The sequence below is a fragment of the Schistocerca nitens genome, unplaced genomic scaffold (genome assembly GCF_023898315.1).
Source record: "Schistocerca nitens isolate TAMUIC-IGC-003100 unplaced genomic scaffold, iqSchNite1.1 HiC_scaffold_340, whole genome shotgun sequence".
In the NCBI taxonomy this organism is placed as follows: domain Eukaryota; kingdom Metazoa; phylum Arthropoda; class Insecta; order Orthoptera; family Acrididae; genus Schistocerca; species Schistocerca nitens.
In genome coordinates, this window is record NW_026045874.1 from 1429233 (window position 1) to 1455557 (window position 26325).

At 40.4% G+C, this 26325-nt stretch overlaps 1 long non-coding RNA gene across 7 annotated transcripts in view; it reads left to right on the plus strand.

Annotated features, from left to right (window-relative positions):
* The first annotated feature begins 6613 nt into the window (after positions 1–6613).
* Positions 6614–26325, plus strand: part of LOC126227766 (uncharacterized) — a 305322-nt gene continuing 285610 nt past the window's right edge. For 4 of the 7 annotated variants that reach the window (XR_007544049.1, XR_007544052.1, XR_007544054.1 and 1 more), the window contains exons 1-2: positions 9680–10025; positions 17434–17639. This is a non-coding gene — a long non-coding RNA (uncharacterized LOC126227766). Of the gene's footprint in view, positions 6662–7531; positions 7653–7768; positions 8020–9679; positions 10026–17433; positions 17640–26325 lie in introns of those variants that run through there. The other 3 variants (XR_007544050.1, XR_007544051.1, XR_007544056.1) reach the window with 3 other exon arrangements.

Genomic DNA, 26325 nt, shown 5'->3' on the forward strand with positions numbered 1-26325 from the left:
GATGAAAAATGGACAAGCAACTGTTTCAAATGACCTACCAGCGGAAATCTGGAAAATCCTCGGAGAGCCTGCTTCAGAATTCCTTGCCTCGCTCTTCAACCGCATCATCGTCGAAAAACAACTTTCACAAGCATGGACAACTAGCATAACAGTTCCAATCTGGAAGGGAAAAGGAGACGTGAACGACCGCTCGACTTATCACCCTATTTGACTCCTCTATCGCAGTTGATAGCGGACTCAGAAGTATTGTCTCTGTGTCACCAAACCAGTGTGGATTTGTTAAGGGATGCAGCACCATCGATGCTATCCATGCCACTCGCCTTTTGATGGAAAAAACACAGAGAGAGTCAGAAGAGTGTACACATGGCATTTCTAGACCTAGAAAAGGCTGTCGGTCGTATGCCACACGATCTTATTTGGCGAGCTCTTCGCTGCTATGGCGTCCCTGAAGAGTATGTGAGCTGGGTGCAACTTTTGTACCATAATTCCACTAGTGTTGTTCGGAGTCCTGCTGGAATTGCTCCGCCCTTCGATATCACTGTGGGTGTTCATCAGGGTTCTGCCCTTCCACCATTGCTATTCATCCTTTGCATGGATATGGCAACAGCTGACATACAGACTTCACATCCCTGGACACTTCTTTATGATGTTGATGTGGTACTTGTTGCCCAAGCGTGCCCTGAACTCCAGCACCAAGTTCAAACATGGAAGGAAAAACTGGCTGAAAAAGGACTGCACCTCAATGTCCAAATACAGTGTACCTATAATGCGGGTCCCAAACCGGAAGCACCATAAGTATCGGCGAAGAAGACCTGCAGAAGACCATGCATTGTAAGTACCTAGGGCCTGTCGTCACCTCAGACTGCGACACATCTCTTCATACTCGGATGAGGGTGAATGCAGGTTGGCTTAAGTGGAGACAGGTCAATGGAGTCCTCTGTGATAAAAAGATGCCTCAGTATCTAAAGGCAAAAGTATATAAGACCATGGTACGCCCAGCAGCAATGTATGGGACTGAGTGTCGCTCTATGACGTAACAACAGGAGCAAATGTTACACAGCATGGAGATAAAGATGTTTTGATGGTCGATGGGGCTGACTCGATGTGACCACATAACAAATACAGACGTCCGGCATATGTTTGGTGTCGCACCTATCACCAACAGTTTACTGTAGTTTAGTTATGTCATGTTCTGTAGATCATTTTTACGATTATTTTATCGATATGATGTGGAACAAGTCAGATTACAAGATTTATATACACACATGAATAGTGCCAATATTAATATTACTGAAATTTTTAGTTCTCCACATGCAACTACATTTAGAGGTACATTTTTTTTACCAGTTCTGGAACAGAACCTCATCCATGGAATAGAAGGAGTTTTCCAGAATAAATTATTTTAATATAGATTTAAAACTTGATCTGTTACTTGCCAGACAATTTATGTTGTTGGGCAAATGATCAAAGATTTTTTCTGCTGAATAATGTACTCCTTTTTGAGCAACTGACAGCTTCAATAACGCATAGGAAAGGTCATTTTTCCCTCTAGTGTTGTACGTACAAACTTCACTTTTCTTCACAGACTGAGACGGATTATTTTTAACGAACTTAATTAGCAAATATATGTACTCTGATGGTGCAGTTAAAATACCTACCTCCTTGAATAGGTGTCTACCTGACGTCCTTGGGTGAACGCCACTAATTATTCTCACTGCTCTCTTTTGTGCAATCAATAGTTTATGTCTAAGTGGTGAGTTACCCCAGAAAACTATTCCATAACACATTATTGAGTGGAAATATGCAAAGTACGTTAGGAGCCTGATCTGTTTATTACCAAGACTAGCGATTATACGAAGAGCGAAAGAAGCTGAACTTAATTGTTTGAGAAGCTCAGTAATATGCTTCTTCCAGTTCAAGTTGTCATCAAATTTGGATAAATCTACCCTGTTAACTGAGACCTGTTCATATGCTACGTCAATTGTGGGTGTGACTCTATTCAGTGTACAGAAGTGGATATAGTGAGTGTTCATCAAAATTAAGGGAGAGCCATTTTCTGAGAACCACTTAATAATTCTTTGAAACACATCCTTAACAATATCTTCAGCTGCTTTTTCTGGAATAGGATTTATTATAACACTCATGTCATCTGCAAAAAGTACTAGTTATGCTCGCTGAACGTTAAGTGAGAGGTCATTCAGATGAATAAGCAACAGCAGAGGACCTATAATTGAACCCTATGGGACTCCCTTTGTGATAACTCCCCACTCACTAGAATTTACCACCCTCCCAACATTATTTGTGTTATTCAGCACGACTTTTTACTTTCTGTTCGTTAAATACGATTCAAACCATCTGTGTGTATAGCCTTCAATTCCATAAAACCTGAGTTTTTCTAAGAGTGTGACGTGATCCACGCAGTCAAATTCCTTGGAAAGATCACAAAAAATACCAGCTGGCGATAATTTGTTATTTAGGGCTTGTACTGTTTGATGGGTAAATGTGTAGATAGCATTGTCAGTCGAGTAACCCTTCCGGAATCCGAACTGTGACATGCTGAGTAAATTATTTTCACTTAAATGTGAGACTATTCTTGAATACATAACTTTTCGAATATTTTAGAAAATGAAGTCAGCAATGAGATTGGTCTGTAATTATTTAAGTCGCTCCTGTCCTCTTTCTTATGAAGAGGTTTGACAATTGTGTATTTCAATCTGTCTGGAAACTTTCCCTGTGCTAGCGAAGCATTACTTATATCACTAAGGACTCCACTTATTGAATTAGAACAACACTTCAAAAGTCTGTTAGAGCCTCCATCAACACCACATGAGCTCTTTTTTAACAGTATATTTATAATTCCCGTAATTTCAGGGGGGGGGGGGGATTTGGTGCTATTTCTAAAGGCCTAAAGTCCTGGGGAATGACATTTTTAACATTTTTTTGTTTCTTCAACTGAACCCTTTAAACCTATTTTTGCTGCTACAATCTGAAAGTGATTGTTAAAAATACTTGCAACTTGTGAAATATCACTCACAACATCATAATTTAGCTTTATTGCTATGGTATGCTGTGCACTGCGAGGCTGCCCCATCTCCCATTTGACAATGTTCCATACAGTTTTAATCTTATTATCCACATTATTAAATTCTGTCAGAACACATAAGCTTCTCGACTTCTTAATGACTTTCTTTAAAATATTACAGTATCTTTTGTAGAAAGCAAGTAACGTCGGATCCTGACTTATTCTGACCTGTCCATATATTTCATTCTTCCTCTTATGTTGTATCTTAATTCCCTTAGTAATCCATGGCTTACTTGACTTTGTAATGGCTTTTTTGGATAAGATTTCAGGAAAGCAACTCTCAACTATTGAGACAAATTTACGGTGGAATAAATTGAATTTGGCATTAGCATAATTTTCTGTGTATAGTTCATCCCATTCTACCTTTTCTAGGCTGCTCTTAAAACTCTGTACCCTGTTCACCTCCCTGCCTTGTATAAACCTGCCTGAAGCCTGCAAGGTGCTATATGTGTTATTTCCATGAACTGTGCATCATGATCTGATAGCCCATTAACAACTGGGTACACATTAATTGTTTCTGCCTGAGCACTGTCTATGAAAATGTTACCGATAAGTGACCTGCTATCCTACTGCACATGAGTTGGAAAATTTACAACAAATACTAGATTGAAACAATGAAACAAAGATTCTCGCTCAATTTTCCTATCCGTATCTTTTAAGAAATCTACATTAAAATCACCACAGACCAGTAACTGCTTCTTTTTGTCTGACAGATAGCTCAATAAAGCCTCTAGTGAGAGAAGCCGTCTCTGCTGTTACGGCCACGTCATGAGAAAGCAAGACAACTCAGTTGCAAAAACAGAGCTCCACATCAACCCAGGAGGAACAAGACCACCAGGATGACCGGCAAAGAGATGGACTGACAACGTCAGGGGAGACATGCACGTTATTGGCTCAAGACCAGAAGATGTCAACGACATGGAGAAGTGCATAAGATGTAGCGAAACAGCAGACCCCGCAAGTCGGGATTAATGCTTGGAAAGACAGAGAATTGTTTCTGAGTGGTTTGTTTTGCACACATTTAGGAATGTCAGACTGCAACCCATCGAGTGCAGAGAAATCGATATTCGGGTGCAATGAATGAGATCCGGTAAAACATACTGAAACTTTCCAAGACTCTTGGCTTCAAACTGACAGATTTAGAGGTTGGTTGGATGCCGTTGAAGGTAACAACAGAAAGGCGCGGTGTAAACAGTGTTACTTTATTGTTGCCTGCAGTTGGAGCGAACTCGAAAAAAATGCTTATCGAATTAAAAACATTACACATGTTGAAACTGTGCAAAGGAACAAAACTATTGTTGATTGTTTTCGAAAATGTTTGATGAAAGCGAACATACGGAAAAGGTGAAGACAGCTGAATTGAGATTATCAACTTTTTTCGCTGAGCATATTGTTGCATTTTCAACAGTGGACCAACTTGTTCCTGTGTTAAAAGATGTTTTCTCTGACTTCAAAATTGCTTCAGAGGTTACTTGAGGTCGTATAAAGTGTGCCAATATAGTGAAAAATGCTATTGCTGATAAAACGTTTCAGTATCTAAAGGAAATTTTCTATTTTAGTGAACGAGAGTACCGACATATCAGATAGCAAGCATATATACGTTTTAGTGAAATATGTGTCGCCAGTTGATGGGTATGTGAAAACCCAACTTCTGGTGTCGAAACCTCTGGATGCCAAAGACTGCTCGGAAGAAAATCTATTCATAGCTCTGAGGAGTGCACATTCCAATTACAAATGTAATTGGCATGGCTTGTGACAATTGGTCTGTAATGTTGGGAAGCTGTAATTCTGTCATAACAGGACTTAGAAATGTTGTACCAAATCTGATTGTTCTCAACTCTATATGCCATTCATCTGCTTCAGTTACAAACAAGACATGTCAGAAGCTTCCTAGATCCTGTGAAGAGTTAATAAGGTCCGTGACAACCAACATACCTAGCAGTGCAAAGCGCTGCAGTATTTTACAAGAATTTCAAGAACTTTTAGGAGTTGAACGTAAACGGTTCTTTAAATTATCGGGAACGCGATAGCTTATTTAGCATGTATGTGTTGTTCGTCTGCTGGAAAACTGGGACGTGTTTTTGCACTACTTCCAGTTAGCAACTGTTCAAGATTAACGTCTGCAGAAACAGAGCTTCGCGAATTTGAAAGTTCGTGTATTATAATGCGCGTTTACACTTAGCTCAGAACATGTTTTTGTTTGCAACATTGATCCCTCCACATGTTGGCTACGTTGTTCGTTGTTTGTGTATTCAGTGATTACATATTGTCTCTAAAGTATATTTCGGTTTACTTCGACACTTTTAACGCTCTTGTCCAATTGAGGAAAATATTAATTCACAAGTTTTCAGGAGATTCTTTGGGTCTGTTTATAAAACATTGGTCAGAAGTTTCAAAACCCTGGCGTTCTCACTGAAATACACAAGATTAATAAACTTCCATCATACCATTATCTCCTATTAGAACCAGAATATCTTGGTCCCAAATGTGAACGGTTATTACAAACTCGCTAGGAAATGTGGAAAGGAAATTCATAAACTAAGGCTTAAATGCACTGATTTCTATATCGCAGCAATCGAATAAATGAAGGATCTGCCTATACACTATGAATTTTTTGGAGACTTAAAATTCGTAGAGTCAAATATTGCATTAGCAGCTGACAGAAGGTACCAGATTTGTATCACGAGTCGCATCGAAGTTTGGAGGATCTGATGTAATTACCTTTGCAGCTGAATGGAGAAGTCTACCGTTTGTGGCTGAAATAGGAAGAAGGAACTTTCAGAAATGGACTTGGATCGTATGCAGAGTGAAATCTCAAACTTGAAAGATTTCCGGTATCAGGGATTCAGAATATCAGTAAACTTGCTGAGCTGGTTCTTTCACTTCCACATTTTAATGCTGAATCCGAAAGAATATTTTCTATTGCAAGTGATGTAAAAAAGAGAAAATGAAACAGAATTCGAGGTGAGAAATGAAATTCATTTGTTTTGTGAGATGTTTATTTCAAGAAAACTTCACAACTTATTAAGTGGAACAAAAACAACTCATGCTTCACAATAAGAAAAACTTGTATTAAGTGAAAGTTTAACTGTGCGATGGTGACTGAAAGAGGGAGGTGTACGTGTATATCTCTTCAAAAGGAAGGCTGTATTTTCTGAAAGGATAAGCAAGCACTTCAATAATGTAAGTCCTGAGTTTACATTATATGATGTAGTATTGCGAGGGTGCTGTTATATATTGTAGTTGCATTTTAAACTCTACTACTAGTTTATTGTGCTGCATGTGGAATCGTCAGCCATTATTTCTTTTGTTATACCTTTTGTCTCTCTCTCTTCCGCTCTCTATCTCTCTCTCTCACGCACTTTTCCTAGGCATCATATGTTTTTCCTTACCATGGGACACTTTATACAGAGAAGGGACATTTTGAGTAACAGGTTGGGACTTTGAGGTTCAGAGGATGGCATCACTGATAGTTATTCTTAAAAATTTTAAAAAGCAGAACAGACGACAGTCGTCACTCTTAATAGATGTCACTTTTTTAAAAGTTTGTTGTGTGGAGTACATTTAGAAAATCAAGATGTGAGTGATCTAATAATTGTCTCTTGACCGTTGACTCCGCTTATCTTTTTTTTTTCTTATTAAACGTAGTTAGGTTTAATATTTGCGTGATAATATGAGTGAGCAAAATGTGAAAGTACGGCATGAAAATACTCTGCGGTCAACAAGTTACAGGCGAAAGAAACATCGTATGTATTCGTGGTTGTGTCATGCAGACGTATCATGGCTGGAACAGCTAGTTGAGTATCCCAGTTGTGAATAACGTTGTTTGGGATTTACCGGTAGTATTAAAATGATTCACAAAACTGCGTTGTTTGATGTACTTGGGAGTCATAATATGAAATTCGTTAAGATAATTTATAAATTTGAAGTTCATATAAGCTCAGTATGACTTCTATAAGCGCAGTTTCGTTTCTGTAGATAGCTTCTTATTTGCGAATCTTACATAGTTGTGTGCTCAGGAAAGTATGGGTCTATATAGTGCACAACGTGAGTGAAGAGTGTGCCACTTTTTGCCACACGTTGTGTAGTTGACGTGTATGATGCTCTTTTTGTTTAGGTCGTTCGCGTGTCGTGGTTACAATATGGCTCGAAGTTGTTTGGGGGGGGGGGGGTGGTATGTAGGAGGAGTAGAGATGATGTGTGTATTGTAGATTGCGATGATGCGCATCCGCCTTTACCAGAAGTTTACTTGTAATGTTTTTTGTTTAATCTGAATTCTGTTGTCTCTAATTCTAGCGTAGCCCGAGTTCTGGAGTCAACTGAATCGTCAGATTCCACCCGTCTGGTTTGACCCGTGATGTTACGGATGTTGTGGTCTGTGACATTACGGCGCTGAGTTTAGTTTGAGTTGGTTGTTTGTAGATGTCTTCTTGTGTTTGATGATTCCTTCTGGTGGTGTGTGTATGTATGTGCGTTGTCTTACGTGGTGTAATGGGTTTATTTGAACTTTGGTTTTGGAAGAGCGGAGTTGTTGGCATTGTTCATGACGTAAGGATTGAAATTGTTTTCAGTGAGTTATCAGTTTTATTGTGTTCTGTTTACGTGTCAGCGTTTTCGATACGTTTTTTGGTTTGCTGTTTGTGGTGCGGTAAGACGTTTAATTTATTGATTGGATTCTCTTTTTAGGTGTGAATATGATGATAAAGTGAAATAGCACCATGTTGCGGGCGGAGATGGGAGAGGATATGTTGTCCTCGATTAAGTTCCTGCAGGTGTTTGGATTAATAGCGGAAATTGTGAAGTGTGGCGTTTTGCCGAGAGAATATGCGGCTGGCGATAGTTCCGGCGTCTCGGACCATGGACGTGTACATGTGTTGGTGTCGGAAGGACAATGTTTGGAGCTCCTGTAGACGCGGTACCTGGTTCGAGAAATCTAGGTTGGCTGTGAGAGATTATTTTCATGACGTACTATTTTTGTTACAGGTCCCCTATTAGTTTTTGTGTGTATGCGACTGTAGTGAGTGAGAGGACGGTATTAGATTGGTTTTCTTTTTGTAGGGCAGTGTGTTCTGAGTATGTCAGTATAAGAGTAAGTTGGGTGTGCCGGGGTTAGTGTTTGACATAGGTGAGTCACAGTTTGGGAAGAGGGAAGTATGGGAGAGGTACATCTCCGGTAGGTTTGTGGGTGTGGGGAGGTTGTTACTTTGTGGGGTGGGTATGCCGATTATGTTTTCCGGGTATTGCAGGGGCGCACTAAGAGGGACTTGAAGGGTTAATTGAGGAGGGGAGTACTGTAGTTTCAGATGCTTTTTCATCATACAGGGGTTTGGAGAAGAGGGTTTGTGAAACTGGTGCATGTGCTAATGCAATGGACATTTCTTTTTTTTTTTTTTTTTTGGGGGGGGGGGGGGGTTAAATCAGTTATAAGGAAGGGAAGAGTGGCTCTTCTAACCCTCCATCTCATTTAGATGAGTATTGATGTTGGAAGTGTGTCCCTGGGCATTATTGTATTCTTCGTGTTCTTCTGTGGGCAGTAGGGAAGATGTACAGGATAGTGGTTAGTTGAGGGTGTTCGGTATGTGGGGGGTGATTGTGGGAAATGGTTGTGGATTTAGGTGGGTGTTGGGGGGCGGGGGATTCTTTTATGATTATGTTCGAGAGGATCTTTTTTTTGTTAGTTGTTTTTGACTTGTAATGTGTGATTGGGTTCAGTTTATTTTTGTGGTTTTTATTTGGTATGTGAGTGAGTGAGTGAGTGTGTGAGTGAGTGAGTGTTGGCCAACTAAGTGCGCTGTGCCGGAATTTGTTGGTGGTAAGTGTTTTTTTGGGTCTATTGTTCATGAGTAGGGATGTTTTGTGTGTTTATCGTGTATCTATTGTTTTTAATTTCTGTGAGGAAGTTTGATTTTTGTGTTTTCGAGGTGATGTGGGTTTGGTTTTATTTATCGCAGTTGCAGGTGTTTGGTTTTTGGTATCATCGGCTGTGGTTGACCTACGTAGGTCAAGGGAAATGTTTGATTCCAATTGTTGTCACCTGATAATGAAGCCAATGAATGTCATGGCAAAAATTATTGTGGGCAAAAAATTTAAAGTGTGTTGCTGTAAGAGTAATTTGCTTCTCAAGAACTATCACTAATTGTCTCTGTGAAGTTTTATGAAATGTCTCATTTTGGGTTTTATAGAAGCATTGTCGTCTGGCATTATCATGTGGCGGCATTTCTAGGTATTTGCATGACATCTTGTTGTTGCAGCTTGTGGTCATTAGAGTAAATGCTAAATGTTCATATATAGAGCACATTAGAATCCAACATTCTGCGAACTAAAGATCATGGAGGCAATAAACTTTTGTTCTTCTGTACATTGTACCAAGCAGTAGTTGGCAGAAGTAAAATGTTGAGGAAATATATTACGCTCTGCAAGAAACAATACATATTTATACATGATACTATAGATTGAACTTATAGTTGTTCGTATGTAGGTAACAAATTATTCAATAAAATACCACTATTTGTCTAAGTTATTACTGAGCATGCTTATAAACATAATGTGCTTGGCTCATGCCTGCACCTTCTGCAGTGTGAAGGGAAAATGATTAAATGTAATTGCAGTACTTAACCTACTCTTCTTTTACAGAGAGTAATGTAACATTTATTGACATTATCTGTTGGTGTAATGACACCATTTGCCCTAATGACTTAGTAATAAAATTATTACTGTTAAATTATCCTTCAGGTATGTCACATGGAGCACTTAACTGAACAAACTTCGTTCTCAGCTAGAGTTTGATGCAAGCTATCGAACTGTTCACCATTCCACCGCCTTACAGAACCACCCACTGTAACTGTTTTGAAGCCATAGTTGCTTGCACCATTCTCCCAGAGGTGGACTTGGGGATGTATTTGGGGGAGGAGTGAAACAGTCGGTCAGAACTAGTCGTACAGCAGTAAGTAAAAACTGTCGAATGTTTGCTTTGCGACTGCCAAGTAACTCTCGTGTTTTTTATTGCATGCTGTATCTAATTTGTTCACTTGCATTTCTTTAATCAGTGCCTACTATATTGGTTACACATTTACCATTTGCATTGGTAGCTTGCTAGTTACTTCCATGTTATACATGATGTTTTCAAATTGTAGTACGGATTATGTCAGCTGAACAGCAGATTGCGTGGCAGAAGTCCAGTGACACTGTACCTGTCTCTTACTTTGCATGCTGCAGTTCATATCTATGAATTGAATGAAGGACAGTGAACATGACAAATGGTGAGTGGAATTGTCACATTCCAACCAAACCTCAGCCTCGGGATTTGCCACAGGTCACTTTGTCACCACATCTAGTTTTCTTCCTGCTGTTAACACTGAAAACAAATACAGTTGTTTAGTTACAATCACTCATTTCGCAGTTACCGACTGCATCGTGCAACAGAAGAGCCATGACATTAACTACATTTAGCCTCTTGCATAGATCATTTAAAACATGTATGAAGTAGTGAGTTATCCTTTCCTTCTACTGTTGTAATTGTGGATATTGCTGTCACTTTCAGAATGAAGTGAATTTTTGCATACTTAATCAGTGAATGAATGCAATTTGAGCCTTCGGTTGACGTCCCTAATTGCTTAGATATGTCCACAACACAGAATATTCCCCCACAGAACATTAATGAATGAATGTCTCTTTATCCCCAGAGTTGGCCAGTTTTGAGTTTTTATCAGTATTTGAACCCAAGAACTTGGAAGTTTCTACCCAATTTATTATATTCTGTTGTCATGCTAACATTAATAGGTGATGAACTTTGTTTGCAATGCCAAACTGGATGATTTATGTTTCTCAAAGTTTGCAGCAGGTACATTTGTCTAGAACCACGTGCTTCGTCTGGTTTGAATTGATTGCTTATTTTGTTTTGATCTGATAAGCTGAAAGTGCATTATTGTACTGTGTCATGCATTGTTTGTCGGATTCTGATAATGAGTGTTTACGACCTGTCGCCGCTCGTGGCATGGCTTGCTTTTGTGCGTGCTACTGCGGCTTACAATTAAAAAAAGAGGAATTGTCTCATGAGCGAAACAATGGCAAGAGTCTATTTGTTGTTACTTACGCTGCTGCTTTCCTTGATAATGATCAACAAGAACCAAATAATAGACTGCGTGTGATAGATGATGATCTGAACGAGAGTTTGGCAAAAAATTTTCTCTGTTTGAAAATCTTTGCAGCCGTCTGTTTAGTACATTACATTCTGCACAGAAATGAGTCCTCTTAGATTTAAAAATCTAGTCAGTTGCCGTGCTTCATTTCTGACTGAATCACTATTCAGCGTAAGAATAATACAAATATAGGCATGACATGACATGATATGTATATTCTTCCGTGTTTGCTGTTGTCTCACTCTAGTATCGTAGTTAATTAGGCAGACAGGATTTAAATGAGATAGCAGCAAATACAAAAAATACATGGCATAATGTTTACATTCTTCTACCTTTTCTTTTAATTTATTTACTGATGCAGAGGTTTTGGCGCCAGTATTTATCTTTGTGCCTGCAAAGCATGCCTGTGTAGCCCTGCGTATATTCGACAGCAGAAGTTAGTTGTGGCGGCACCTACCAACATTTTTCAGAACTTCCGCTTACTTTGAACCTGATTGTAAACCGCAGGCAGTTTTTTAGATTACAAAAACTGGAAAAAAGAGTGGCTTAGATTTGAGTAAATACGGTAATTCTTTCTCCGTTGCTGTATAATTCAGCTCGTGTTTGTCTAGGCTGCAACTAGCGAAAGCAATGGTTTTATTTTCTCCCTCTTCTGGGTCCCATTCCCCTCGCAATAATTCTGCTGCTATGCCATATTCTGATGCATCTGTTGTGATGCCAAATGGTTCACGAAGACTTGGATGGTTTAAAATAGGAGCATTGACTAGGGTATCCTTTACTTCCTGGAATGCCTTTTCTGCATTTTCATCCCATAATCGTTTTGCCTTTTGCTTTAATAGCGATAGTATATGTGGATTACTATGACCTGTCCTTGTATATATCGTCTATAAAATCCCACTAATCCTAAAAAGGAATGTAACTATTTTACATTCTGTGGATGTGGACAGTCTTTAATCGCTTTAATGCATTACGGATCTGGTTTAATTCCTCTTATTCCTATGAGATGTCCGAAGAATTTTAGTTCCTCTCGCCCAAAATGTGATGTAGCGAGCTTAGTAGTTATTCCCTTGGTATAGAATTTCTCTATTGCTCTTGCAAGTAAATCACAATGTTCCTCCCAGCTTTCTGAAACAATCAGTATATCTTCTACATAAATCAATAGCTCTTGTAACAACTTTCTCCCTAATGCTTGATATAATGCTCTTATAAACACTGATGCTGATATGTTTAACCCAAATGGCAATACTTTAAACTGGTAGACTTTCCGTCATATAGGAATGCAGTATAAGGTCTAGATTCTTTAGCTAATTTCACCTGCCAGTACCCATCCATCAGATCCACAGAACTAAAATAATTTGCTTTTGCAAAACAAGCAAGTAGTTCGTTTATGCATATTGGACAATCTCTCTCCAGTTCAGTGTGACGATTCCAGGTTCTTGCATCTAGTAATAGGCGCACTCCTCCTGTTTCCTTTCTGACAACTAACAGTGGATTGTTGTATGTGCTTGTGGTTCTTTCTATAACATTATTATCTAACATTTTATGTATTTCTTCCTGTACTCCCTGTTTTATGTTGATAGGTACAGGGTGAGGTCTACAGAAAAAAAAGGTTCCTTGCTTTTGATTTTAAAACTACACACATAATATGCTATATTCCCTGGTTTGTCTAAAAATACATCTGAATATCTGCATAATATTCCACATAGCTCTTCCTTTTGAGCAAGGGTTAACAACAGTTCAGATTCGTAAGCCTTAGCGTACAAATCAGCTTTCGCTATTAACCATAAATTATTACTCCCATTTAGTCCATGACATCGATCTGTCTTAAACAAGATCTCTCTATTAGGCTATAGTTATCTAGATTGCACTTAAAGAAGTCACTCTGAAAGTCTATTACCACCGCACATTTCATTAACCAATCTACTCCTAGTAATACTTGTGTATTTATTTTAGGGACTATTAACATGGTTTGTTCAAACACAAGTTGACCTATTTAAAATGTAATCCTTGTTTCCCATTTCACTAGATTACTCTTAGTACCTGTAATACCTACAATATTTACTCCCGTAACAGGTAACTTAGGAAATTCCTTTATTCTTCCACTTAATAGCCATTCCTCGATAATTGATACTTCGCATCCTGAATCAATGTAAATTTCCACTCCTTGATTTCGTATTCCTCTGATTGCAATTGGTTTGTGTTGCACTTTTTCTAAATTTTCCTCTTTCGCTAATAACCAATCGTTAATAGGTGACATTTTACTATAAACGATCATTTTACTTATATGTGGGCCGAGTATTGTTCTGCGACATCCTGAATTCTGGCCGTTGACCTAGGATTTTTCTTGTTTTCCGTCACTATGACCGGATACCGATTGGAACTTACTTCAACAGTATGGTGGTTTGCCCCACGTTATTTTGTTGCATATTTATTTGTTGGTTTTGAGGTGTAAACAACTGTGAATTGATGTTATCAATCTGAATTCTTCCCCCTCTAGGGTTATTATGATTTAGACCATTATCCCTGCTGTGAACAGTTTCATTACTGCTTACTCTACAATAATTAGGTTCCTTCACCCGCGGTAAGGAATTAGGAAAGGATATGTTATTTTTGTTCCCCGTATTTTGGTCATTCACTGAATAATTTTCATTTCTTTCAGTATTCAGTGTCTAAACCTACAATAAACATTAATAACTCATTCACGGTTTTCCACTCTCTGTACAATATTCCTTGTCGAACGTGGTATGGTAAACATCTAATGAGTACTTTCAGTAAGCGCAAATCTGTTGGATCATCTAAGTATTTAGTTTTTGTTAAATGCCATTTGAAATACTTGTAATATGTGCCCCATGACTTATTGTATGGAGTTGGGTGTAATAACTTTGATTAATTTTTCCTGGATACTTGAAGACCAGTGCTTTCTCTTAAAGCTTTCTGAGACACAAATTCTTCTGCATGAGCATTTCCCCATTCCACTGCTTCTCCCAATACGTGTCCTTATGTGAAATCTATTTTCTTTAAGTCATCCCAATTTTTGGGCAAACACTCGTAAAAAATAAATTGGGTGTCCATCACTGTCTGGTTTGTACTTTGGAAATTGCTTTGCTAAATTAATCCCATTACCTATAGATAAACCCTCTATTACATCTTTAGTTACTCCTGTTATAGTTTCAGGTTTACAATTTTCTAATTTCTTTTTATTATTGTCTATTGCTTTCCATATTCTATCAAGTTCTTGTTTACTGTTAATTGTACCTTCCCCAGAAGTGATTTTGCCATTATTTATTTCTGTTTTGTCTTTTACTTCTTTTTCTACGAATAACTGTAAACGTTTCTCCAACTGTTGTATAGCATCAGGTGTTCCTGCTGCAGCATTTTCCCATATGGACGTGATTTGCTTATTTATGTCTGAAATACTAGTTCATACCGCTTGGAATCGGGAATTCACATTATTTACGTAGCCTGTGCACTGTCTGGTTGTTAATCTATGTACACTTTCCTGTAAATGATCTGTTAACACTTGTTTAGGTACTTGTTGCACCTCTAATGGCACTGAGTCTCGTAATTCCTTTAGTCTAGAGTTTATTTCCATTATTTTAATGTTTTGATTATTAACTTGTGCATTAAAGTTAGATCCTAAGTTAGGTTTAACCTCTTGTATTTTATGATTGATTCAGTAACTTGTTCCTTAATAATAGACTAAATTAGTTCTACTTGTTCCACTCTCTGTCCTTCCCTGTATTTCTCTGCTTGTTTTTTAATCATACCTTCTAGTATTGCCTTATCCTTCTCTGCTTGTTCTTTATTTATGCCTTCAAGTATCAATCTTAACTCCTCGTTTTGCATTGCCGTATTTCTTGTGATTGGCATACACTTTTCATTACTAATCAACAGTATTAATATTAAACCCTACACTCACAGAAATGTCTCAACTTTTTTTTTTTTTTTTTTTAAATGTTCACGGCTCACCCTTCTGCGGAACTGTGAACTGTGTGCTTGTTGTAGAACAGCCGCAGCCAGCGCTGAAGTTGAAGCCGATGTCTGCTCTTGCTGCCACTGTCTTATTTTTTTTTTTCTGTTTCAGGTATCCAACAGTAAATTATAGTTTCCATTCATTATGTGTTTACTAATCAGACAGTTCGTTCAAAAGAAGCTCTTAAATATTATTCTTCTTGATTCCTTGCTACGTGTGAGGTAAGACACTGTTGTTGATCGCTGGTTGTCAGGGGCAGCTTCTGTCTTCTATTCTTTGGAGTCGTAATTCTGGTTCAGATCAATTTTCTGCACTTAATTGCTGGTGCATTCTCCATTCGCCTTTTCCGCGGTTACCATATGGGGTGTATTTTTCCACTTTCTCCTGCTGATACATATTTTATAGGGTTTGTGGTGGATCTTACACCAGCACTATGGGGAAGTTGCATCCCTGGCTGATACAGCAGGACAATATTTTGCCAACCCTGATACACCGCCAGATGAAAGTCTCGTCTCAGAGTAGTTGTTCGGTGGTCTGAATCCTTCCGTGTCACCTCCCTGTCGATCCAACTGTGGTGAAGATACCTGGAATGTTTTTGCAAGTTCTCTCTGCTGCACTACTAAATAAATAGCCACACTTATCACAAACGGGGTACATTGTGCCCAACATTTTCACTATTACTTTTAACAACACAACAAACATTTGCTACGGTAATACCATTCTCTTGAGAACATTCAAAAATGTCCGTATATGCGTACTTCTGGATCTGAGAGAGCAAACCAGATAAACAACTACTGCTGTTCAATCGTTCATTATGCCCTTGTTGGTGCGTCATTTACACCATGGTTCTCGGATTCAGGCACTTGCTGCACTATGCCACAAATGACACCCGTACGACCAGTGGTTGTAATACCATTTTACTGTTTACTGGTCACCTTCTCACTGGCTCCACGACTGCTCCACATTCACTGCATACAAGAAAGGAAAACACACAGTTTCCCCTTTCTCACTACATTTCTTATTCAACTTACTCACGGGCACCTCTTGTCGACTGCTTTCCAGTGGTGTGTTGGGATGTTTATAAATATCTTGAAACGCTACACTAACCAACCTTGGAAATCATGACATAATTAGAATAAACAACATAGTTCATGCCAGTTGTTGTTACAACCACTGATAACATTTAATAATGGGCTGCTTACATTCTTTGCTTCGTAAACTCGTGACACTATTTATAAAAGCCACAAATTGGAATTGCACACTAGAATTAATGTGATCATGAAAATAAAGCAAGAACAGGATTCAGGTCTTTGTTTGAAACCTGAGGAGCATTCAAGCATTCATTGCATTTTGTACATGTATTACTTGAACAGTGAATTGTGTTTTAGACATCTCGTGTACATTTGCAATCCATTTGGTTTGCATGCAGGAGACATGTCAAAAATTTATAACACAGTTACAAGTGAAAACACAGGAGAATTGCTTCAATTTAACCCTTGTATCTCTGGAAAGATCAGTGAAATAAATGTTGGTGTCAGTAGTGTTCAGTTAAAACCTGAAATTGTTAAAACTGAACAGAGCTCCAGGGGGATGTGAATCCCTGTCATATTCTATACTGAGCTAGTCCCTCTCCTAACTATAATCTATTGGTCAAAACGGGGTAGTAGAAGTGATAGATAAAATTACTGTCCAATACCCTTGACAGATTTGTTGTATAATCTTAGAACATATTCTGAGCTCAAACATAATGAGGTATCTCAAACAGAAGACCACCTAGGTGCCAACCAGCAGGGATTCCAAAAACATCAAGGCAGCGATTTAGAGGCAGCATTTCTTGGTTTTTGAAAAGCATTTGGCTCACAGTCAGTACCAAACCTATGCTTATTGTTAAAAGTATGGTCATGTGGGGCATCAAGTGAAACTTGATTGGATTGAGGACTTTCTGGTAGGGAGAACACATGTTGTCGTGGATGGAGAGTCATCTTCAGATAAAGAAGTGACTTTGGGTATGCCCCAGGATAGTGTTGGGACCCTTGCTGTTCATGTTGTTTGTTATTGACCTTGTGCACAATATTAATAGTAACCTGAGACATTTTGCAGATAATGCAGTTATCTATAGTAAAGTACCATCTGAAAGAAGCCGCATAGATATTGTCATATCTTGATAAGATTTCATAGTAGTGTAAAGCTCTTGTTCCCAAAAATCTTATATATACAGGATTCATTTTTTTTCCTTGCAGAAAATTTGAGGCAGCCATCTGGAGGTGGCATTGAGGCAGCAACAACATACATCACAACCTGTCCGTGATGCGTCCGGCACCATCACCACATACAGTTAAATTGTTGGCTACCCTCACCACATGTTGGGGGTATCAGCGACTCCTTAGCAGCATCCGGGCCCATCATGGACGCCGTCCATGTGTGTTGGACCATCACAGGTGCATTGGTAGGTAGTGCTTGGCTGAGTGGAGAACAATAGAGAAGAGGAAAGGGCCCTTTGGTGCATTGGCAGGGTAGAAGGTGTTTGTGTGCTGGACTGGGGTCAGGGGAAGGGATGAACATGCGGAGGACACGGACTAGCAAAGGTTGAGGACTGGGGGATCGCGGGAACGAAGAGTGTGTCATACGAAGAGTTCCCACCTGTCCAGTTCAGAAAAGCTGATCTCGGTAGGAAAGATCTATATGATGCATTCCTTAGAGTGAAACACATTTTGTCGGATAGCATGATCAACAAATGTGTAGTCCAGCTGTCTCCTGACAACAGTATGGTGGTGGCCATTCATCCAGACAGACAGCTTGTCGTGCCTTTTTAGAATGTAGCACAGTGGTTGCAGCTTAGTTTGTAGATCACACGGCTGCTTTGACAGGTGGCTCTGCCTTTTATGGGGTAGGAGATTCCAGTGACAAGACTGGAGCAGGTGGTAGTGGAAGAATGTATGGGACAGGACATGCATCTGGGTCTATTACAGGGGCATTACAGGAAGATTCAGTGGTTGGCAGAATACCACTGTGAGGATAGTGGATGGGACATTCCTCATTCCACGACACAACGAGGGGAAATCGGGGAAATCGAAACCCTGGTGGAGAATGTGATTCAGTTTCTCCAGTCGTCAGGGGAGAGCCCCTTTGTGACCAGACTGTGGATTTGTGAGCTGTGGGAGGTGACTGGCGGGATCAGGCCTGGGAGATCTGTTTCTGGAAAAGGTGCGGAATGTAATTTAGAATGGTGTGGAATGGGTGCCAGCTGCCGAAGCGGATGTATTCTTGGTACTTTAGATGTTGATGGAGGTGGTGGTAGAGATCAAGAATGATGGCTTGTTGGATGGAGAAGGAACAGTGAAGTAAATGGGGAGAAGGTGTAGAGGTTCTGGATGAGTGTCTGTAGGTGATTCTGTGGATAACCTTATTTCTCATCAGTCCTTTGCTCATTAGGTTAATCATTCCACTCAACAGATCGTGCATTACTTCACTTCACTTTCTGTGAGGATAACAATGTCATCAACTAATCTTATCGTTGATATTCTTGACCCTGGATTTCAACCCATCTTGGAACCTTTCTTTCATTACCATCCATGTTTGTTCTGTATATAGATCAAACAATAGGGACAAAAGACTACATCCCTTCTCTAACAGGAGTGCTTCATTCTTGGTATTCCATTCCTACTGATATTTCCTGGTTATTATTGTTGCACACATCAGCAACTGGGGGGGGGGGGGGAGGTAGCAGGAAGCGATGAGGAAACAGGAGCTGAAGCTGTGGCTGGTGCCAGAGCTCATGTCCGCTTCCCGGTGTTTGTTTTATGACTGTCCCAGAATGTCAGCTAAGAAATAAGGCAGAGGGCACTGCTCTGCACTTAGCGACAGTGCGAGGTCTTCTGTTGATGACTACAGTGACATCTTCAAGTGGTGCGAGAGCCCCGTGGCTAGCTGCATAATGAAGAGAAACGGACACCTGTGGACATCGGCTGCCCCTGCTAGCCACCAAGCGGTGTGTGGCGGAGGGCACTATTCGCGCCGAAGTCATATCGCCCCCTCCGTTCCACTCGCGGATCTCGCGAGGGGATAAAAGACTGAATGCCTCAGTACAAGCTCTGATTTCCCTTATCTTTGAATGGTGGTCATTGGGTGATATGAAAGTAGTTGGTAATAATATATGCTCTACATCCTTGGTGAAAACCGGATTTTGGAATTTAGTGAGCAGCCCCTTCTGTTTAGCGCATCGTCTATCTGCAAGTGTGTCCCACTTCAAACTTTCTATGAGATTTGCAACGCTCTTGCGATGGCTAAATGCACCAGTCACAAACCTTGGTGTTTTTCTTCGGACTTTCTCAATCCCTTGAATCAGACACAACTGGTAAGGGTCTCACACAGATGAACAATAGTCTACGACTGGATGAACAAAAGTATTGTAAGCAATTTCCTTTGTTGAAGGACTGTATCGCTTCAGGATTCTACCAATAAACCCCAATCTAGAGTTCGCCTTACCTGTTACTTGGGTAATTTAATCATTCTGTTTGAGATAATTTCGTATAGTCACACCCAGATACTTGACGTATGTTACCACTTCCAAAGACTGGACGTTTATTTTGTACTCGTACATTAATGTGAATTTTTGCTTTGTTATGCGCAGTAGGTAACACATAATAATATTGAGAGATAAGTGCCATTCATTATGCCACATGTTTATTTTCTGCAAATCCTCATTGATTTGTTCACAATTTTTGTGTTATACTACTTTTCTGTAGACTACACCATCATCGGCAAACAGTCAAATGGCGCTGTCAGTACGATCAACCAGATCATTTATGTAAATCGTAAAAAGCAGCGGACCTACTACACTGCCCTGGGCCACACCTGATGTTAGGCTTGTTTCTGTTGAAGTCTCCACATTCAGGACGACATACTGCTTTCTGTCTATTAGAAAACTTTCTATACAACCGCATATGTTGTCAGAGAGACTGCAAGCGTGCACTTCTAGGAGCAAGTGACAGTGGGGAACTGAGTCGAATGCCTTTCGAAAGTTGGGGTATATAATGCACAGAGGGGGCCAGCTGTGTCTCGCATGACCACTGTTCCCTAAAACAGTGCTGGTTTCTGCAGATGAGCTTCTCAGTCTAGAAAGGTCTTTATATCTGAACACAAAATATGTTCCACGATGGTACAACAAATTGATGTCTGTGAAATTGGCTGGTAATTATGTGCATCCGATTTTCTACCCTTTTTGTAAATTGCTGTGAGCTGGACCTTCTTCCAGCTGTGGAACTTTCCACTGTTCCATTGATTTCTGGTAGATGACAGATAAGAATGGTGCTATATTTGTAGCGTAGTCAACACAAAATATTACAGGGATACTGTCTGCACCAGATGCGTTCCTGGCATCTAAGGATCTTAACTGTTTCACAATCCCAGATACACTAAACACTGTCAGCCATCCTTGCATTTGTTCGATAATTGAAAGGGGAATGGTACTGCAGTCCTGTACCATAAGTGAGTTTTTAAAAGCTAGGTTTAGAATTTCAACCTGCAGTTTATCATCATCTATTACATTACCTGTACTGTCAGCCAGAGAAGGAATTGAATTATTTGTAGCGTTCATAGATTTTATGTGTGACCAAAATTTTTGGGGGTTATTTTTAGAACCTGCAGGTATAATATTGCTTTCAAATTCATTAAAAGACTCTCTCCTTGACCTTTTGACAGCTGCTTTCATTTCGCATAATTTCTGTTTTTCAGCAGGGCAGTGACTATGTTTGAAACAACTGTGCAAAATTCTGTGCTTTCCCAGCAACTTCCTAATATGTTTGTTGAACCAAGGTGGATCCTTTCCCTGCCCTATATTTTTGCTAGGCACATATTTCCCTAGCACGTGGTGGACAATACCTTTAAATTCCAACCAGAGATGCTCTATTTTTGACCGTGGTGAATGCTTGGAGCTGACTATGAATATCTTCATTAATGACACTCTTATTTGCTTTTCCAAACAAGAAAACTCTAAACTATTTCTTTGGTTTTCTTGCAACTTCCACTGACACAGAAGCCACAGCCACATTATGGTCACTAATACCTTCTTGTAGATGAACTTCTTCAAAAAGTTCAGGTCTGTTCGTCGCCAAGATATCTAATAAGTTCTCATCTCATCTCATCCCAGAGCCCCAAGAAGCTGAAGGGTATGCAAACTGCATTACCTGGGCAGACCACAAACCCGAGAACAGAGTATCAGTTACAGAATAACCCAATTTACAGGTGTGAAGTTGATTCGGGTGCTCCCAACGCAATTTGCATGGACCTTCTGTCAAAATATGCAATGGCCAAGCAACATTATGACAATATCTTGTACCCAGCACTTCTGACCACTGTGTGATCTGAAAAAAAATTAGAAAAAAAAGTTCATTGCGTTTATACATTGCCTTAGTGAGTGGAGCAGGTGCAGGCTGCTGTGGTGGCTGCAGCAACTAGAGCAAGGAGCGGTGTCACCGTCTGTGAAGCAACTCTGCTGGTGATGTGCTGTTGCGAAGTGGTAGAACGAGAAGAGAAGCAAATGTTGGTCCCGCATGTGGCGGGTGCGTAGTTTATCCGTCTTCTGCTTAAAAGTTCGAACAAAGCATTCTGCTTCTCCATTGGACTGCTGCACTTCGGATGCGATAAATCCCATTGGCTGTACAGAAGTCATTGAATTCTGTGGACACAAATTGTGGTCCATTGTCAGTCACAAGCAATGCTTGTAGATCTTCAAGGCAAAATATGGAATGCAAGGCTTGAAGATTGTAAAGCATCGTCATAGAGGGTGTGGGAACCATAAAAGGAAATTACTGTACATTTCAGAGAAAGTCTGCCAATGAGTGTTCTGGTAGTGTCCGGCAAAATCCAAATGCAAGTGCTGGCTTTCGCCAATCAAAGAACTGTTGTGGAGGGCCTGGCTTGTGTTCCGCACAAGTAAGGCACTGAATCCAGAATGAGATTTTCACTCTCCAGCAGTGTGTGCGCTGATATGAAACTTCCTGGCAGATTAAAACTGTGTGCCGGACCGAGACTCGAACTCGGGAGCTTTACCTTTCGCGGGCAAGTGCTCTACCAACTGAGCTACCCAAGCACGACTCATGCACCGTCCTCACAGCTCTCACAGGAGAGCTTCTGTAAAGTTTGGAAGGTAGGAGGCGAGGTACTGGCGGAAGTAAAGCTGTGAGGATGGGGTGTGAGTCGTGATTGGGTAGCTCAGTTGGTAGAGCACTTGCCCGCGAAAGGCAAAGGTCCCTAGTTCGAGTCTGTCCGGTACACAGTTTTAATCTGCCAGGAAGTTTCAAGGCTCTGAATAGTTACCTGCTGTACTTGGAAGTCCATGCCAAACTGCATACCATGTTGGTGAGCCAATTGCTTGGTGTGGGCTATGTCTTAGTGACCCTGATGAAGCAGAATAAGAAAATGTCTCCAGAGATCCTCTGGAATTGCCACACACAACTGTTCAGATTCAGTACACTGCAGTATGACACTTCATAGCACAGGCAAGTCATGCTGATATGCAAAGTCTCAACAAACCCCAGGCTACCAGTTTGTTTCACACTTCTTTGGATCTTCTCTATCTCCTCCGTCAACCCGATCTGGTACAGATCCCACACTGATGAGCAATACTCAAGTATAGGTGGAACGAGTGTTTTGTAAGCCACCTCCTTTGTTGATGGACTACATTTTCTAAGGACTCTCCCAATGAATCTCAACCTGGTACCCGCCTTACCGACAATTAATTTTATATGATCATTCCACTTCAAATCATTCCGCACGCATACTCCCAAATATTTTACAGAAGTAACTGCTACCAGTGTTTGTTCCGCTATCATATAATCATACAGTAAAGTATCCTTCTTTCTATGTATTCGCAATACATTACATTTGTCTATGTTAAGGGTCAGTTGCCACTCCCTGCACCAAGTGCCTATCCGCTGCAGATCTTCCTGCATTTCGCTGCAATTTTCTAATGCTGCAACTTCTCTGTATACTACAGCATCATCCGCGAAAAGCTGCACGGAACTTCCGACACTATCTACTAGGTCATTTATATATATTGTGAAAAGCAATGGTCCCATAACACTCCCCTGTGGCACGCCAGAGGTTACTTTGTCCGTACACGTCTCTCCATTGAGAACAACATGCTGTGTTCTGTTTGCTAAAAACTCTTCAATCTAGCCACACAGCTGGTCTGATATTCCGTAGGCTCTTACTTTATCAGGCAACGGTGCGGAACTGTATCGAACGCCTTCCGGAAGTCAAGGAAAATGGCATCTACCTGGGAGCCTGTATGTAATATTTTCTGGGTCTCATGAACAAATAAAGTGAGTTGGGTCTCACACGATCGCTGTTCCCGCAATCCATGTTGATTCCTACAGAGTAGATTCTGGGTTTCCAGAAACGACATGATACGCAAGCAAAAAACATGTTGTAAAATTCTACAACAGATCGGCGTCAGAGATATAGGTCTATAGTTTTGCGCATCTGCTTGACGACCCTTCTCGAAGACTGGGACTACCTGTGCTCTTTTCCAATCATTTGGAACCTTCCGTTTCTCTAGAGACTTCCGGTACACGGCTTTCCGAAGCATAAGTTAGAACCATTGGATGAATAGTGAATTTTGTTGGGCTACTGAGGAGACTTGACTGGAATAAATTACTCAAGGCAAAATATATCTTATTTGCTGATACCAGTCTAACTTAGTTACAGTTGAGATCTCATTAAAGCAAGTGGCTGTGGAACCAAGATACTTGAAGCAATCAACCCTTTAAAATGTGTATCCATTCACACTGAAAGTTGACGGCATATTCGTTGATATGCTTCCCCACAGGCCACGTATTTAGTTTTATCTTCATTTACCATAAGACCCATCTTCTTACTTGCTTGACTTAAGGCTGTAGAAGCTTCTTTCAGTTCTGGTACTGTCCATGGTATGTTTTCTATGTCATTTGCATGTGCTAAAATCTGTTTTATTTTTTTATTTCTAGGGGGTTTGAGTAATTTCCTCAAACTCGAATGCAGATTCTTCCGTCGGACATCATAATTTTAACCATTCTCAGGAGCTTTCCATGTATCCCTATCTCCTGTAATGCATGAAACAACTGGTTTCTATTGATGCTGTCATATGTAGCCTTAGTCAATACAGAGGTGATATTTGACAGTTTTCTCCAAAATTTGGCGCAGGTTGAAAATGTGATCTATTGTTGACCTCCCTTGTTGAACTCCGCTAGTACCTTGTACCCCAGGTTCAGGAGGGTGATTCCACAGTGGTTTTTTAAACTCCATTCAGTTGACCTTTTTATCTATGGGACATGATATTCCTTCATTCCATTCCTCTGGTATTCTCTCCTGTTCCCATATGAGAGTGATAAGTTTAAACAGAGACTGAAACTTCCTGTCAGATTAAAACTGTGTGCCCGACCGAGACTCGAACTCGGGACCTTTGCCTTTCGAAGGTCCCGAGTTCGAGTCTCGGTCGGGCACACAGTTTCAATCTGCCATTATGTTTCATATCAGCGCACACTCCGCTGCAGAGTGAAAATCTCATTCTGTAAACAGAGACTGCTCTAACGTTGTTCCTCCACATTTTAACAATTCTGCTGGAATGCTATCAGTGCAGGGAGCCTTGTTGTTCTTCAGTTTCTGTAAAGGTTTTTAGAACTATTCAGGGGTTCAATGTTGCCTTAGTCTGCACAAATACACCATTTGCCTGAAGGCTTCTTGACGAAGTACTAACTGGCCCTGATGGATGCCACAGTGAAAGTTCCAAGCAGCCTGTTCCCAGAGCACGTGTAGTATAGTGTGAGGCCTGAAGAAGTGAGGCTGTGCATTGTCTTTAGTGGTCACATGCACAGCAGAATTAGAAGCTTTGCCTAAGCTGTCACCGAACAAGTCTTTGAATTCAGCACACAATTGACCAACACTGTCCTTGAAATCAAAATTAGCAACAGACAACACATTTGTCGAACACACACACACACACACACACACACACACACACACACACACACACACACACACACACACACACACAAATCCAAACAAATCATGGTCAGACATATTTGCACTGTTCCGTGAACACATACCCAGAAGTTTGTCTTTTGCAAATTCTTGTATGTGGAAGGAAGGTTGCAAGAACCTAGCACTGGAATGTTAATTCTGTAATATGGTGTAAGTGTAATGTATGATTTGTGCAGCTTGGACTTGCTAAGATGATCAGAAGCATTGAGACAGGGAAAGAAACTGAGACACTCTTAACTAATTGCAACTGAATAGTGCAGCCACCTATTACAAGGTCCACAAAAAGCTGCATTGTGCTAAAGAAAATGCCACTGATTTCATGATTTGTAAACTACCACTCTTCTCTTCCACACTAGAAGTTCTGTTTGGTTAAGGATGCACAACATGTACAACAAAATTTGATTTCTGTGGGTGTATATTAGGAGAGGGAGGCTTCTCTTCCTGTAAGCAGACCGCTTGAACATGTCCGTTCTTGCCACCTGAAAAACAAGGTGCATTTCGTGGCAGGTAGAAGCTATGCTTATGAGCTAAGAAGCAGTGCGGGCAAGCTTTCATGCCGGTACCTTGCTGGCCTGGCTCTTTATGTGACTGGCTGTCTGAGCCCACTATCTGAGTCCTTGGAAGGCTGTCGCCCACTGTCTGTCTGTCCTGACTGCTTGTCTGTCCTGACTGCTTGTTTAGTCTGAAAACTTGGACCTGGCATCAACCTCCCGAACCTTCTCATCACATTCAGAACCTGGATTAAACCCCGATAATTCAAAAGTTCTGGCCGTGAAGTGGGGAATACTTCGGAGCACAATTAATAGACAAACACACTGGTTGCTGATAAGAAAAAAGATTGTTTAACAGTAACTGGTACTTGGTGTTCAGATAGGTGAGCTTCAGACTGAGCCAAGTACTCAACACAATCCTATTTTTTTCCCCTTCAAATGGGTAAAATGGAGGCGCTAATGATGGCTCCGTAAATTGTGGTTCTGCCGTAGTTTGTGGCGTCTTATTGAGAGTCTCATTGGCTGCCATCTGCATTTGAATGAAGCCCTCAGCATCTCGATAAGCTGCGTCATACGTTGTGTCTGTAACTGAAGGGGACACGTTAGATCGAGCATCGGTGC